The sequence below is a fragment of the Gorilla gorilla genome, chromosome 3, assembly GCF_029281585.2.
Source record: "Gorilla gorilla gorilla isolate KB3781 chromosome 3, NHGRI_mGorGor1-v2.1_pri, whole genome shotgun sequence".
In the NCBI taxonomy this organism is placed as follows: domain Eukaryota; kingdom Metazoa; phylum Chordata; class Mammalia; order Primates; family Hominidae; genus Gorilla; species Gorilla gorilla.
In genome coordinates this window covers 151,849,477-151,866,524 of record NC_073227.2, presented here as the reverse complement: position 1 = coordinate 151,866,524, position 17,048 = coordinate 151,849,477, and positions in this window count along the sequence as shown.

The following is a 17,048-nucleotide window of genomic DNA, read 5'->3' as shown; positions in this document are numbered from 1 at the left end:
TTTTTATATGCCTATTTGCCATTTGTATATCTTCTTTTGAGAAATGTGTATTAAAATCTTTTGCAAATTTTTAAAATGGATTATTAGTTTTTGTTCCTGTAGGGTCATTTGAGCTCCTTTTATAGTATGGTTATAAACTCCATGTCAGATTGGTAGTTTGCAAATATTTTCTTCCATTCTGTGGGTCATTTCTTCACTTTTTGAATTGTTTTCTTTGCTGTGCAGAAGATTTTTAACTTGATGTGAACCGTTTAACCATTTTTGCTTTGCCTGAGTGTGCTTGTAGGGTATTACTCAAGAAACTTTTTGCTCAAACCAGTGTTCCAGGGAGTTTCTCCAATATTTTCTTGTAGTAATTTCATAGCTTAAGGTTTCAAATTTAAGTCTTCAGTCTATTTTTATTTGACTTTTGTATATGTGACAGATAAGGGTCTAGTTTCATTCTTCTGTATATGGTCATCCCGTTTTCCTAGCACCATTTATTGTAGAGACTGTCATTTTCCAAGTGCATGTTCTTGGCAACTTTGTTTAAAATGAGTTCACTGCAGGTGTGTGGATTTGTTTCTGGGTTCTTTTTTCAATTCCATTGTTCAATGTGTTTATTTTATGTTCGTATCATGCTGTTTTGATTACTATACCTCTGTAGTATAATCAGAAGTCAGAGAAAGTGATTTCTCTAGTTTTGTTCTTTTTGCTCAGGATAGTTTTGGCTCTTTTGGATTTTTTATGGTTCCATATAAATTTTAAGTTTTTTTTTTCTATTTCTGTCAAGAAAGTCATTGGTATTTTGATAGGGATTGCATTGCATCTGTAGATTGCTTTGGGTAGTATGGACATTTTAACAATATTGACTCTTCTAATTCATGAACATGAAATATCTTTCCATTTGTGTGTGTGTGCGTGTGTGTGTGTCCCCTTCAAATTCTTTCATCAGTGGTTAATAATTTTTATTGTAGAGATATTTTACTTCTTTGGTTAAGTCAATTCCTAGATGTTTAATTTTATGTGTGGCTATTGTAAATGGGATTTTTTAAAATTTCTTTTTTGGATTGTTCCCTGTTGGCATATAGAAATGCTACAAATTTTTGTATGTTGATTTTGTATGCTGCAACTGTATTGAATTAGTTTATCTGTTCTAACAGTTTGTGTGTGTGTGTGTGTGTGTGTGTGTGTGTGTGTGTGTGTTTTGGTGTCTTTAGGTTTTTCCAAATATAAGATCATTTCATCTGCAAAAACAAGAAAAGTTTGACTTTTTCCATTTAAATTTGGATGGGCTTTCTTTCTCTTTTCCTATTGCATTAGCTCGGACTTCCAGTATTATGTTGAGTAACAGTGGTGAAAGTGGGCATCTGTCATGTTCCAAACCTTGGAGGAAAGGCTTTCAGTCTTTTTCCCATTCGGTATGACACTAGCTTTGGATCTGTTGTATATTGCTTTTATCATATTAAGGTATGTTCTTTCTACACCTAGCTTTTGGAAGGTTTTATCATAAGGAGATGCTGAATTTTATCAAATGGTTTTTCAGCATAATTTGAAATGTTTATATGGTTTACAACCTTCATTCTGTTGATATGATGTATCATATTGATTTATTTGCATATGTTGAATCATCCTTGTATTTCTGGGATAAATCTAATTGATTATGATGAATGATCTTTCAGTGTATTGTTGAATTCAGTTTGTATCTTGCTGAAGACTTTTGTATCAAGTTTATCAGAGAGATATTTGCCTGTAGTTTTCTTTTTTTGATGTGTCTTTGTCTGGTTTTGATGTGAGGGTAATACTGGACTTATAGAGTGAGCTTGGAAGTATTACGTCTTCCTCTATTTTTTGGAATACTTCCAGGAGGACTAGTATCAGATTTTATTTAAATATTTGGTAGAGTTCAGCAGTGAAGTCATCACATCCCAGACATTTTATTATGGCTTTGCTCTTGTTGCTTGTTATTGGTCTGAAGTTTTTGGATTTTTTTTCATGGCTCAGACTTGGTAGGTCATATGTGTCTGAGAATTTATCCATTTTCACTAAATTTTCTAATTTGTTGGCATACAGTTGCTCACAGTAGCCACTGATAAACCTTTGAATTTTTGTAGTATCAGGGGTAGGGTCTCTTTTTCATTTCTGGTTTTATTTATTTGGGTCTTCTCTCTTCTTTTTCTTCATTAGTCTGGCTAAAGGACTGTCGATTTTGTTTATCTTTTCAAAAAAAGAAACTTTTTGTTTCCTTGATCTTTCATATTTTCTTGGTTTCAAGTTCATTTACTTCTGCTCTGATATTATTTCTTTTCTTCTATTAATTGGGGTTGGCTTGCTCTTGCTTTTCTAGTTCTTTAAAATGCATTATTGGGTTATTTATTTGTAGAGTTTCTTTTTTCTCTTTTTTGATGTAGACATTTACAGCTATAAATTTGTCTCTTGGTACTGCTTTTGCTGTCTTCCATAGGTTTTGGTATATTGTTTTTCCACTTACCATTTCTTTCAAGATATTTTTCGATTTCTTTCTTAATTTCTTATTGACCCAATGGTCATTGAGAAGCATACAGTTTAATTTCCGTGTGCTTGTATAGTTTTCAAAATTCCTCTTGTTATTGACTTTTTAGTTTTATTCCATTGTGGCCAGGGAATACTTGATATTATTTCAATTTTTTGAATGTTTTAATATTTATTTTGTGACCTAACACATGGTCTCTTCTTGAGGATGAGTCACGTGCTGTGGAGAAGAACATTTATTTTGCAGCCCTTAGATAAAATGTTCTGTAAATGTCTATTAATTCATTTGATCTACAGTACAGATTAAGTCTAATGTTTCTTTGTTGATTTTCTGTCTGGATTATCTGTCCAAAACTGAAAGTGGGATGTTAAAGACTTCAGCTATTGTTGTGTCAAGGTCTATCTCTCTCTTTAGCTCTAATAATATTTGTTTTATGTGGGTGCTCCAGTATTGGGTGCACATATATTTACAATTTTTATATGATCTTGCTGAATTGACCTCTTTATCATTATATAATGATATTTTTGGTTTTTTTTTTACAGTTTTTGTCTTGAAATCTATTTTGTCTGATGTAAGAGTAGCTACCCTTGCTCTCTTTTGGTTTCCATTGGCATGGGATATATATTTCCATGTTTTCATTTTCAATTTATATGCATCTTTATAGGTGAAGTGTGTTTTTTGTAGGTAACAGATCACTGGGTCTTGCTTTTTTATCCATTCAGTCACTCTATGTCTTTTGATTAAAGAGATTAGTCCATTTACATTCAATGTTATTATTGATAAGTAAGAACTTACTCATTGTTACTTATTTTATGATTGCTTTATGGTGTTATCTTTCTTCTTTCCTTTCTCTTCTGTCTTCCTTTTAGTGAAGTTGATTTTCTCCATTATTTAATTTTTTGCTGTTTAATTTCTGTGTATTCATTATATGTTTTTCAATTTGATGTTATCATGAGGTTTGCAAATACTCTCTTATAACACATTATTTTAAATTAATGACAACACCGCATAAACAATCAAATAAACAAACAAGCAAAAAAACTAATAAAAACTGTACACCTTAACTTCACTTCCTTTTCTTAACTTTCTGTTGTTTTTCTTGTTGTTTTATACTGTCTATGTCTCGAAGAGTTATTTTAGTTATTATTTTTGATTGATTCATCATTTTGTCTTTCTACTCAATATAAGAGTAGTTTACACATCACATTTGCAGGTCAGAATATTCTGTGTTTTTTTGTGTGCTATTACCAGTGAGTTTTATATCTTCAGATGATCTATTATTACTCACTAACGGTCTTCTCATTTATATTGAAGAACTCCCTTTAGCATTTCTTGTAGAACAGGTCTAGTGTTGATGAAATCCCTCAGCTTTTCTTTGTTTGGGAAGGTTTCTATTTTTCCTTCATGCTTGATTTACCCTTTTGAAGCTATTTTCTAGATCTTGTGGGCATGTGTCATTCTTTTTAATTCTTCTTCCTTTTGTCTCCTCTGCCTGTGTATTTTCAAATAGCCTGTCTTCAAGCTCATTAATTCTTTCTTCCACTCTATCAATTCTGCTATTAAGAGACCATGATGCATTCTCCTGCATATTAATTGCACTTTTCAACTCTGGAGTATCTGCTTGACTCTCTTTAATAATTGTAGTCTTTTTGTTAAGCTTATCTGATAGAATTATGAATTCATTCTCTGTGTTATCTTGAATATTTTTGACTTTCTTCAACACAGCTATTTTGAATTTTCCATATGAAAGGTCACTTGTCCATTTCTCCAGAATTGGTCCCTCATGCCTCATTCAGTTTATTTGGTGAAGTCATGTTTCCCCGAATGTGTTGATGCCTGTAGATGTTCTTTGGTGTATGGGCATTGAAGAGTTGGGCATTTACTGCACTTTTCACAGTCTGGGCTTATTTGTGCCTGTCTTTCTTGGGTAGGTTTTCCAGGTGTTCAAAGGAACTTGGGCGCCAGATCCAATAACGCTGTAGTACTTGTAGACTTGTAGAGGTTCCACCTTGGAGGTATTGGAAAATGTCTGGGAAAATTCTCCGAATTACCAGGCAGAGACTATTTTCTTTTAACTTACTCTTTCTCAAATGAAAAAAAGTTTCTCTGTGTGAGCTACACAACCTGGAACTAGGGGTGAAGAAACACAAGCTTCTCTGTGACCACCAACACTGTGACAGTGCTAAGTCAGATGTGAAGGGAGCAGAGCACTGAGTCTTGCTGAAGGCCCACTGTAACCACTACCTGGTTAACACATATGTTCACTCAAGTCCCTAGGGCTCTACAATCAGCTGGCGGCAAAGCCAGCCAGGATTCTGTCCCTCCCTTCAATGTGGCAATTCCCTGGGGAAATCTGGCTGGGGCCAGAGATGCTCTCTTGGAGCCAGGAATTAGAGTAAAAAACCTTAGAAATTCATCTGATGTTCTGTTCTACTGTTGCTATGCTGGCACTCAAAACACAATAGAAAGTCCTTCTTCCTCTTCTCTCCCCTTTTCATAGGCAGAGGAGTCTCTCTCTGTAGCCACCAGCGTGACCAGCCCACAATGCGCTCTATCAGGCCACCACTGATGTTAACTTAAATCTCAAGAGTTCTTCAGTCAGCCTCTAGTGAATGCTTCCAGGCCTGAGATTCACCTTTCAGGGCAGTGGGATACTCTCTGGCTCAGGGTATGTTCAGAAATGCCAATCAAGAGCCTAGACCTGAATTCAGGAACCCCAAGAACCTGCTTGGTGCTCTATCTCACTGACTGAGTTGGTACCTAAGGCACAAAACAAAATCCTGTTTATTTTTTTCGCTGCTTTTCTCAAACAGGAGTCTCACCATAGCCACCACAGCTGGGAGTATGCTGGGTCATCCTGAAGCCAGCACACCTCAAAGCCCAAGGCCCACATCTTATTACCTGGGTATCACTGTTGGTTATTTAGAGACCAAGGGCTTTTTAGTCAGCAAGGGATGAATCCTGCCTGGAATTGTTTCTTTCCTTCAAGGCAGTGGGTTCTATTTTGGCCCAAGGTGTGTCTAGACATGCCATCCATGAGCTAAGGCCTATAATGCAGACTTAACAACTCTGCCTAGTGTCCTATACTACTGTGGCTGTGCTGGTATCCAAGATGTAAGATGAAGTCCTCTTTAGTCTTTAGTTTCTTCTCCTCAAGCAGAAGGAAGCAGTCACTTTTGTTGCTGTCAGCTGTGCAGCCTGAGTTTGGAAAAGGGGTGTGGTACAAGCACTCCCTTAGCTGCCCTTTCTGGTCTCTCTCTAGGTCATGTGCCAGCCTAATCCATTGTCTCAAAGCCAAGCCCACCATTAGGAGTTTCTTAGGCATTTCAGTCCTTATATCTTAGACTGCCTTTCAAGCTTACCTAGGATCCTAGATCACATTGGCTCATGTTGGCAAGGCCTACCAAGGAATTCAAGTTCTGACTGCTGGAATGGGCAATTCCCCTCCACCTGGGTCTAGTCTAGGAGCTCCTTCCATTTTCAGGTACTACTTAGCTTAGCACAGCTTTGCTCTCCATTATAACAGGCCAGCACTGAGTTCAACGTAAAGTCTCACAATTGCTGCACTCTCCCTCTTCCAATCACATAGATTTCTCTGTGCCCCATGGTCACTACTGGGTGATGAGGGGAAAGTGACACAAGTCCTTCCTTAGCTGCCATAGCTGGTGTCTCAGTAGGTCATGTGCCCTCCAAGTTCACTGGCTCTGAGCCCAGCTCAGGACAAAGACTTGCCAAGGAATTGCAGTACTTGTGACCTGGACTGCTCTTCAAGTTCACTTAGGGTTGCAGAGCACTTTAGCCTATGGTGGTAGGCTTGTCATAACTCACACTTTGAGTTATGACACTCAAAGTGTCATAACTCTGGGATGGGTAACTCCCTTCTGGCTAAGACTGATCCAGAAGCTCCCTCAAAGGGCAAGCATTATCTGGGTACTGTTTGCATTCTGCTGTGACAAGGAAGCACTGAGTTCAATGTGAAGTCCCCCAGTAATTGAGTTTTTCTTGTCCTAAGCACACAAATTCTCCATACCAAGGGTTGCTGTTGGGAGCTGGGAGGCTGGTGGTGTCAGCAATGCATGACTGTCTCTCTTACCCACTTTCACTGGCTCTTTTGGCAATATAAAGTTAAAACTAGATGCTATGAGTGCTCACCTGATTTTTGCATTTTCTGATGATGCTTTCAGTGCATAGTTTGCTAGTTAAATTTGGTTTTCCTGTCAAAGTGCTTTATGGCTCACCTAAGTTTTGGTTCCTGTAGCACTGCTTTTATGTCTAGTTAGTTGTTAAAACATGGTGTTCCTGTGGAAAAAATAAACAGTATAGGTTTCTATTTAACCATCTTGCTCTGCTCCTCCCACATATTTTTAATGGTTTAAGTGACATATTTTTCCTAAGCTACATTTCCTAAGGAAATGCATATATCTACTATGGTCTGCATATTTATGTTCCCCCAAAATTTATATGTTGAAATCCTAACTCCCAAGGTGATGGTATTAGTAGATGAAGAATTCAGAGATAATTAGGTCATGATGCCACAGCCCCATTATATCAGCGCTAGCCTGATATCAAAGCCAGATAACTACACTACAAGAAAACTACAGACAAATATTCCTAATAACCATGAATGCAAAAATCCTCAACAAAATATTTAAAGCTGAATTCAGCAGCTTATTAAAAGAATTACGTATCACGACTGTCTTAGTCCATTTTCACACTGCTATAAAGAATTGCCTGAGACTAAGTAATTTATAAAAGAAAGAGATTTAATTGGCTCACTGTTCCCCATGGCTGGGAGGCCTCAGGAAACTTACAATCATGGTGGAAGGGGCAACAGGTGCTTCTTACATGGTGGCAGGAGAGAGAGGAAGCAAAGGGGAAACAGCCCCTTATAAAATAATCATATCTCATGAGAACTCACTCACTATCATGAGAAGAGCACTGGGGAAACCGCTCCCATGATCCAATCACCTACAACCAGATCCTTCCCCCAACACCTGGGGATAACAATTCAAGATGAGATTTGGGCAGGGACAAAGTCAAACCATATCATTCTGCCCCTGGTCCCACTCAAATCTCACTTCCTCACATTTCAAAACGCAATCGTGCCTTTCAAACAGTCTCCCAAAATCTTAACTCATTCCAGCATTATCTCAAAAGTTCAAGTTCAAAGTGTCATCTGAGACAAACTTTCTTCTGTCTATGAGCCTGTAAAATAAAAAACAAGTTAGTTACATCCAAGATAGGCAAGGGGTACAGACATTGGGTAAATGCTTTTACTCCACTGAGAGAAACTGGCAAAAACAAAGAGGCAACAGACCCCATGCATGTTCGAAGACCAGCGAGGCTGTTGTTAAATCTTAAAGCCCTGGCCGGACATGGTGGTTCATGCCTGCAATCCCAGCACTTTGGGAGGCTGAGGTGGGTGGATTACCTGAGGTCAGGAGTTCAAGACCAGCCTTGCCAACATGGTGAAACCCTCTCTCTACTAAAAATATAAAAACTAGCCAGGCATGGTGGTGGATGCCTGTAATCCCAGCTACTCAGGCAGCTGAGGCAGGAGAACTGCTTGAACCCAGGAGACAGAGGTTGCAGTGAGCCGACACAGTGCCACTGCACTCCAGCCTCAGTGACAGAGTGAGACTCTGTCTCAACAAACAAACAAACAAAAATCTTGAAGCCTCTAAATGATCTCCATTGACTCCATGTCTCAATCCAGGGCATGCTGATGCAAGCGCTGGGTTCCAGGCACACAGTGCAAGCTGTTGGTGGATCTACCATTCTGGGGTTTGGAGGATGGTGGCCCTCCTATCACAGCTTCACTAGGCAGTGCCCCAGTGGGGACTCTGCATGAGGGATCCAACCCCCCATTTCTCCCCTGCATTGTCCTAGTAGAGGTTCTCCAGGAGGGTTCCGCCTCTGCAGCAGACTTCTGCCTAGACATTCAGATGTTTCCATACATTTACCAAAATCTAGGCTGAGGTTCCCAAAGCTCAACTCTTGTTTTCTGCACACCCACAGGCACAACACCACATGGAAGCTACCAAAGCTTAGGGCTTGCACCCTCTGAAGCAATGGCCAAGCTGCACCTTTGCCCCTTTTACCTCACCTGGAACACAAGCAGCTATTATGCAGGGTACCAAGCCCAAGGCTGCACAGAACAGTGGGGCCCTGGGTCTGGCCCAAGAAACCACTTTTTCCTCCTAGGCCTCCAGGCCTGTGATGGGAGGGGCTGCCATATAAGTCTCTGACATGCTCTGGATTTATTTTCTCCATTGTCTTGGTGATTAACATTCAGCTTCTTCTTACTTATGCAAATTTCTGCAGCCTGCTTGAATTCCTCCTCAGAAAAATGGGTTCTTCTTTTCAACCACATGGTTAGGCTGCAAATTTTTCAAAACTTTATGCTCTGCTTCCCTTTTAAATATAAATTTCTACTTAAAACTGTCTCTTTCTCAGTGCATATAACTGAACACTTTTAAGAGCACCTAGGTCACATTTTGAATGTTTTGCTGCTTAGAAATTTTTTTTTTTGCCAGAAATCCTAAATTGTCTCTCTCAAGTTCAAAGTTCCACAGATCTTTAGGGCAGAGGTAAAATGTTGCCAGTCTTTTTACTAAAGTGTAGGAAGAATGACTTTTGCTCCAGTTCCCAATAAGTTCTTCATCTCCATCTCAAACCACCTCAGTCTGGACTTCATTATCTATGTCACTATCAGCATTTTGGTCAAAACAATTCAACAAGTCACTAGGAAGTTCCAAACTTTCCCACATCTTCCTATCTTCTTCTGAGCCCTCCACAGTGTTCCAACTTCTGCCTGTTACCCAGTTCTAAAGTTGCTTCCACATTTTCAGGTTATCTTTATGGTAGAACCCTACTCAAATGGTACCAATTTACTGTATTTATCTATTTTTACATTGCTATAAAGAGCCACCCAAAACTGGGTAGTTTATAAAGGAAAGAGGTTTAATTAACTGACAGTTCTTCATGACTAGGGAGGCCCCAGGAAACTTATAATCAGAGAAGTAGGCAAGTCTTACATGGTGACAGAAGAGAGATGAAGCAAAGGGAGAATAGGCCCTTCTGAAATCATCAGATCTTGTGAGAACTCACTCACTACCATAAGAACAGCATGGGGGAAACTGGCCCCATGATTCAATCACCTCCAACCAGGTCCCTCCCTCAGTACCCTGGGATTACAGTTTGAGATGCGATTCGGGTGGGAACACAAATTCAAAGCATATCAGTGACCATATGAAAATTCTTCTGGAATATTCCCACATGTAAAAATCAATGAGTGTAATGCAACAAATTAACAGGTTGAAGGAACAGTAAAACCTTGATCATCTCAATTGATGAAGAACATAATTATGTGTCAAAATTAAACACTTTCATGATGAAAACATTCAAAAAACTAGAAATAGAAGGAAATTACCACAATAGAATAATAATCATGTATAAAAACCCCATAGTGAACATTATGATCAGTAATGAAAAACCAAAAACTTTTTCTCTAACATCAGAAATAAGGCAAGGAGTGGTGGGCGCCTGTAGTCCCAGTTACTCAGGAGGCCGAGGCAGGAGAATGGCGTGAACCTGGAAGGTGGAGCTTGCAGTGAGCCAGGATCGTGCCACTGGACTCTAGTCTGGGCGACAGAGTGAGACTCCGTCTCAAAAAAAAAAAAAAAAAAAAAAAGAAATAAGGCAAGGATACCGAATTTCACCATTTCTATCAAACATAGTACTAGAAGTTCTAGCCAGAGCACTTTGGCAAGAAGAAGAAAGTCATCCCATTTGGAAATAAAGTAGTAAAATTATCTCTGTTTACAGATGACATAATTTTATACATTGAAAACACTAGGTATTTTACAAAAATTGTTAGAGCTAATAAAAAACTTAGCAAAGTAGCAGGCCAAGTCATCACCAAAATTATTTGCAATTATACATGCTAATAGTAAAAATTCAAAAAGAAATTTAAGAAAATGATTTCATTTAAAATAACATGAAAAAGAATAACATATTTCGGATTTAATTTAATCAAGGAGGTGAAAGAATTGTACAATAAAAACTACAAAACACTGATGAAAGACATTAAAGAAAACAGAAATAAATTATAATAAATCCCATGATCATGGAGTAGAAGACTTAATATTATTAAGATAATACTACTCAAAGTGTTCTACAGATTGAATGTAATCCTTATCAAAACTCCAATGATATTTTTTCTGGAAAAAGAAAACTTTATCTTAAAATTTATAAAATTATCAAGGAACCACTAGTACCCAAAACAATCTTAAAAAATAAGGCAAACATGTAGGACTCACATTTCCTGATTTTGAAGCTTATTACAATGTTACAATGATAAAAACAGTGTGGTATTGGCTTAAAGACAGACATAGAGACCAATGGAACAGAATATCAATGCAAATGTATATATCATATGCATGTGATTAATAGAAATAATGTAAAATTTTATATGTGTCAAAACCCAGTTTACTTGATTACAATATCATCACAAAACATAAATATTAAACATTCTGAAAATATGATTGAGCAAATTTAAAGATTTTAGCATTCAGAAGATTATTGTTAAATCATTGTTTTCAGTACTGAGGTAGACAATTTCATTACCCACTGACATTTTATGATGCTGTCACTTTTCTAATACTCATGATTTGGGAGCAGTAACTAAAACAAACTCTGTTAAACATAGATATTGCTTCACCATCAAAGCTGAGTCAATTAAGTACCCTAAACCCTGCCCACAGTAATGTGTCTATGGGCATATTATTAATACTAGGTACAGATTATAATCATCCTTAGTGGCTTTTTGTTTTGAATAAAAATTCCAAATAATTTACTTCCATTGGCCAACGTAAAGTAACCTTCTCACTAATGCTTGAATAGCAAAAAAAAGGCAAGTCAAAGAGAGAAGAAAGACAGCCAAGAGAATAAACAACAAGCCTTCTGATGGCATTTAAGCTAAAAATAATCATTTTTTCTTGTTTTTACTCAAGTAATTATAGTGCTTGGGAAAAATATTTTTTATATGCAGAGAATAAAATGAAATTATTAAATAAATATTCTTGGCCTACAGACATAATATGTGAGGCATAAACCTGAAGTTTGGAAGTATTTTTAAAATAATTTTACTTTGCTTTTTTTTATTATACTGTTTTATCATGCACAAGTGTGCAAACCAAAGTTGTTTGTCTGGAAATACAAAAAACTGACTGCTAAAGATAATTATGAACTCCATTAAGTAGTTATTTTAAATTAAGTAAATAGCTTGCTATGTTAACTTTTCTAGACCAACACTGGTCTAGTCTCTTCATAGATACTAGATACTCTTCATAGATACTACACTGAATGTATATGTATTTTTATCTTTCTTTAAAAAACATTAATTACTGAACTAGTTCACATAGAAGAATCCAGAATGTAAGTTCTGTGACAGATTTTTGTGTGGCTTATAATATTCAAGGAAGTGTAGGATGAAGTTTGGCTTGGTTGTAACTAAACTGGTTAGTTCAGTTCATTTTCACCAAAAAAATTTTTTAATTACCTTTTATAATTTTAGATGTGAAAATTATTAAAACAAAATCACTGATAAACTGCAAGGCATGAACTTGACTACATAAATTTACCAACATATTAAGGAAAATAAATCTATCCATATTATATATTCCTCTAAGTGTCTTGAGGCAGACATCTATTTTATTATTATGTGTCATAGTTGTATTTTGAATTCTTTTTCTCTGTCCACAACAGTATTCAATAAGTATTAAGATAATCAAGTTGAGATATAATTTGATACCTTAATTATTTGCAATTTGATTATTTCCCCCTAACTCAGCATTCTGGGGATTGGTGCATGCATTTATAAAGTATATGGTGCTATCTGTACATGGATTTTTGTGACAATATTTATATTGTTTCTTCCTTGAGGAATTACATTTATCTTATTCCATAGAATTTCCTAAAAGTAGCATACACATACATATACACATAGAAAAAGGAAGAGTTGGGGTGAGAGAGAAAGGCATAGAGATCTGTTTGAAAAAGGAAGGCATATGACATTTAAAAATCTTGCTACATTAGAATGTATGTGACAGTGAAGCAAGTTTTCTTTTAAGAAACCTATCACTTTGTCTTCTCTTAAAATATGAATTTGGCAGTTCCAACATATTTTAAATTAGAATTCACTTCCACATTTAAGTCTTTATTAATTTATGCTCTATGAACAGTACTGTCTTCATTGTCATGAAGGAAAATTCAGCATGCTGAAGTTACAGGGAAAGCCCCAAATTTCTCTTCTTTGATTTTAATTAAGTTTAAAATAGATGGCATATTTTAGAGGTGTAAGCCACAAGGTGTATTATCCGAAATCTCTGTCAATGTGTTCTGTAAATTTTATTGATTTTTAATTGAATGAGAAATCTTCACTTAGAAGGTTCAGTTTTGGAATATACTGGTAGTAGCAAATGAAAATAGAGATACAAGGAGAATGCTTTCAGCTTTTGCCCATTCAGTATGATATTGGCTGTGGGTTTGTCACAAAAGACTCTTATTATTTTGAGGTATATTCCTTCAATGCCTAGTTTATTGAGAGTTTGTTACATGAAGGGATGTTGAATTTTATAGAAAGTCTTTTCTGCATCTAGACGTAATCATGTGTTTTTTTTCTTTAGTTCTGTTTATGTGATTAATTTGAATAACGTTTATTTATCTGCATATGTTGAACCAGCCTTGCCTCCTGGAGATGAAGCCAACTTGACCATGGTGGAGAAGTTTTTCATGTGTTGTTGGATTTGGTTTGCAAGTATTTTATTGACGATTTTTGCATTGATGTTCATCATGGATATGGGCCTGAAGTTTCCTATGTTTTTGTTGTATCTCTGCCAGATTTTGGTATCACAATGATGCAGGCCTCATGAAATGAGTTAGGGATGAATCCCTCCTTTTCAAATGTTTGGAATAGTTTCAGAAGAAATGGTACCAGATCCTCTTTGTACTTCTGGTAGAATTCAGCTGTAAATCCATCTGGTCCTGGGCTTTTTTTGGTGGGTAGGTATATTTGTCTGGATTCGCTTTAGGAACAGAACTAATAGGATAGATAGAATATATATAAAGAGGAGTTTATTAAGGAGTATTAAACTCACACAATCACAAGGTCACAGAATAGGCCAGCTGCAAGCTGAGAAACATGGAAGCCAGTCTGAGTCCTAAAGCTGAAGAATTTGAAGTCGGATGTTCAAGGGCAGGAAGCATCCAGCACAAGAGAAAGATGTAGGTTGGGAGGCTAAGACAGTCTAGTCTTTTCACATTCTTCTGCCTGCTTTTATCTTTGCTGCCCTGGCAGCTGATTAGATAATGCCTACCCAGATTAAAGATGGGTCTGCCTTTCTCAGTCCACTGACTCAAATTTTAATCTCCTTTGGCAACACCCTCACTGACACACCCAGGATCAATACTTTGCATCTTTCAATCCAATAAAGTTGATACTCAGTATTAACCATCACAATAAGCTATTTATTACTGCTTCAATTTCAAAACTTGTTATTGGTCTATTCATAGATTCAACTGCTTCCTGGTTCAGTTTTTGGAGGGGGTATGTGTCCAGGAACTTATCCATTTCTTCTAGATTTTCCAGTTTATTTTCATAGAGGTGTTTATAGTATTCTCTGATGGTTATTTGTATTTCTGTGGAGTCAGTGGTAGTATCCCCTTATCATTTGTGATTGCAAATGTAAAACCCAAAACTATAAAAACCTTGGAAGAAAATCCATGCTATACCATTTAGGACATAGACATGAGCAAAGATTCTGTGACAAAATCACCAAAAGCAATGACAACAGAAGCAAAAATTGACAAATGGGATCGAATTAAACTAAAGAGCTTCTGCACAAAAAAAAAAAAAAAACCTATCATCAGAGAGAACAGGCAGCCTACAGAATTGGAAACAATATTTACAATCTATCCAGCTGACAAAGGTCTAATATCTAGAATCTACAAGGAACTTAAGCAAATTTACAAGAAAAAAACAACCCCAATAAAAAGTGGGCAAAGGACATAAACAGATACTTCTCAAAAGAAGACCTTCATGCAGCCAACAAACATATAAAGGAAAGCTCAACATCACTGATCATTAGAGAAATGCAAATAAAAACCACAATGAGATAGCATCTCACACTAGTCAGAATGGCGATTATTAAAAAGTCAAAAAACAACAGATGCTGGAAAGATTGCGGAGAATTAGGAACACTTTTACACTGTTAGTGGGAATGTAAATTATTTCAACCATTGTGGAAGACAGTGTGGTAATTCCTCAAAGATTTAGAGCTGGAAATATCATTTGATCCAGCAATCCCATTACTGTGTATACACTCAAAGGAATATTAATTATTCCATTATAAAGATACATGAACATGTATGTTCATTGTAACACTATTCACAATAGCAAAGACATGGAATCAACCTACATGCCCGTCAGTGATAAACTGGATAAAGAAAATGTGATGCAAATACACCATGGAATACCATGCAGCCATAACAAGGAATGAGATCATGTTCTTTGCAGGGACACGGATGAAGCTGGAAGCTATTATCTTCAGTAAACTAACGCAGGAACAGAAAACCAAACACTGCATGTTCTCACTTCTAAGTGGGAGATGAACAATGAGAACACACGGACACAGAGAGGGAACAACGCACACTGGGGCCTGTCAGGGGAAGGCAGGGGTGGGAGAGCATTACAAAAAATAGTTAATGCATGCTGGGCTTAATACCTAGGTGATGCGTCGTAGGTGCAGCAAACCACCATGTCACATGTTTATGTAACAAACTTGTGCATCCTGAACATGTACCCCAGAACTTATAAAATAAAACAAAATAAAAAATGGAAATACAGCAAAACTGCCAACACAGGCTTTTTTTTTTTTTACTTTTTAAGCTGTGTGATCTGCATTTCTATAAATACGTTTATTTCATCATAAGTATTAATTGTGTTGTAATTAAAATCTCAATTATAATTTTATTGAGAAATATCTGACAGAAACTTGACAAAATTGTGCATGTGAATAAAATGTAAAAATTTTATAGACAACAGATGTTGAAAAGATGAATTTAAAATAATATATGAATTCTTATTTTAATATGATTACATATCATCAGTCGTTCCTGAGTAAAATAATTTTCATACTATCATTTTACTATTTTAAACAAAGATGACTTTTTGTTCATTTGTTGCTAATATTTAAAAATTATTTTAGCACCATGTCTGTAACTTTATCTCCCTTGAACAAATATCTCTATATATTTTTCCTTAAAAAAGCTTTTTTGAGAAAGCTACAAAGTTATTTTGGTGTGGGGAAGGGAGTAAGTACATAGAGTTCATCTTATTCTATTTGCTGCTAATAATTTTTTTGTGGTTAAATATGCTTAACATAAAATTTACCATTTTAAACAAGTTTAAGTGTATAGTTATCAATTTTTCATTGTTGGAAACCACCCAGATTTTGCTACTTTCTTACAGCCACAGTAGAAAACTAATATATGTTCCTTACTTCAGAAGATAAGTTTAAAATATCAAGAGAGTCTTCTGGCTGTATCTTTTTTAACCGTCCTCTCTTAATTTGGACTTTTTATAAACTTTGGACAAAAACATATTTAGTAGTGTAAGATAAGACTATATAAGTTTAGGAAAGGGAGAAAATTTAAACATCTTTAGAATGATGTTTCCTCAACTGATTAAACTTTAACTTATTCACATTATCTCAATTCCTGAGGTTATCTTGCAGAAAAAGAGACACTGAAAATGACTAACTTTATTGCAATAGAACATTTTTTAGGACAGCTGCTTTCTAGAGAGGATTTTTTCACAGATAAAACTCCAAACAATCCTACAATAGAAACATATTCTTCTAATTAAATGTATTTTTTCTGTCAATCTCACTTATACTAAAATTATTATAGAGAAATATTAAAATATATTATAGCCACTTATTAATTTAACTTGGCACCTTGCACCGGGTGTTATCATATTAGCCTGTCAATAAAAGTTGGTAAGAATGCATTATATATGTGTGAAAACATAGTGGTTAATCTCTATGAATATTCTTATCCTCTATGTTGAAAATTAATAGGAACTTAGGATTCAACTAACAAGGATTTGTAGTAAGGAATTAAAAATGTGCCTTTGTAAAAATGATATTATTTCAAATAACATCAATGTTTGAAATTAGTCATTGTTAAGGTTGTTTAAACTGGTGAAGAGAATGAATATCTCTTCCATTTAAAAATATGAGAAATATTAGCAAAGGACGTATTACATATTAAATAAATAATATAAATTCAACTCAGAATGTCAGAAAGAAGATTGAATATAGTGGCCTATCACTCAGGAAAACAGATTTGCAATCACGAACATTTTTGAGTGGCATTATTTTGCAGATGGTTTCTAAAGCCATGAGAGTGGTGGAGGTCATGGAGAAGGAGTCTTTTATGACTGTCTCTACCTCTCAAGCCTGAAGCTTACCTGATTTGTGTTGAGAATTTAAAA